The sequence below is a fragment of the Nematolebias whitei genome, chromosome 2 (genome assembly GCF_014905685.2).
Source record: "Nematolebias whitei isolate Nwh7 chromosome 2, NemWhi1, whole genome shotgun sequence".
In the NCBI taxonomy this organism is placed as follows: domain Eukaryota; kingdom Metazoa; phylum Chordata; class Actinopteri; order Cyprinodontiformes; family Rivulidae; genus Nematolebias; species Nematolebias whitei.
Genome location: NC_056499.1, coordinates 58346416 through 58347058, shown reverse-complemented (window position 1 = coordinate 58347058; position 643 = coordinate 58346416).

Below are 643 nucleotides of genomic sequence, written 5' to 3'. Positions count from 1 at the left end.
ACTGTCACTCTCCACATTTATAACTGTGAAAACAGTTTTCAAATTTTGACACGGTACAACTAAGAACATAAATATCTTTCTTTGAAATTTTATGTTGTAAAGTGGAAAGAAAATTATACATGATTTGAAGGTTTGTAATTTTTTTATAAATTGAAAACTATTTTGAGCACAAATGTTCAGCCCCCTTAAATCAGAGAGTAACTTCTAGTCTTCATAAGTTTCCTGATGATTGCTAATGGCATAATAGTCAGCCTGTGTGTCATCTAATCACAGAAACCAACTATTTTCACCGACCTGAGGCTGTCACTAGCTGCTGTATTTGTATTTGACATTAGTTTACACACGGGTGGACTCCATAGCCATTTGTAATCATTAAAGCTATTTCTGAAGGAATATTGGTTACAGAAAAGGGAGCCGATTACTCTTACACACCACACTTTTCAGTATCATTTGTAAATACAGTACTACTAGTACTAGTACTAGTACTACTACTACTAGTACTAGTACTACTAATAATAATAATAATAATAATGTGTTACATTATGTATAATTTCATTTCCACTAGTAAGTGTGTACTTGTGTTGGTCTCTCAAAGAAAATTACAATGAAATTGTTTTTGGTTGTAATGTGACAAAATATACAA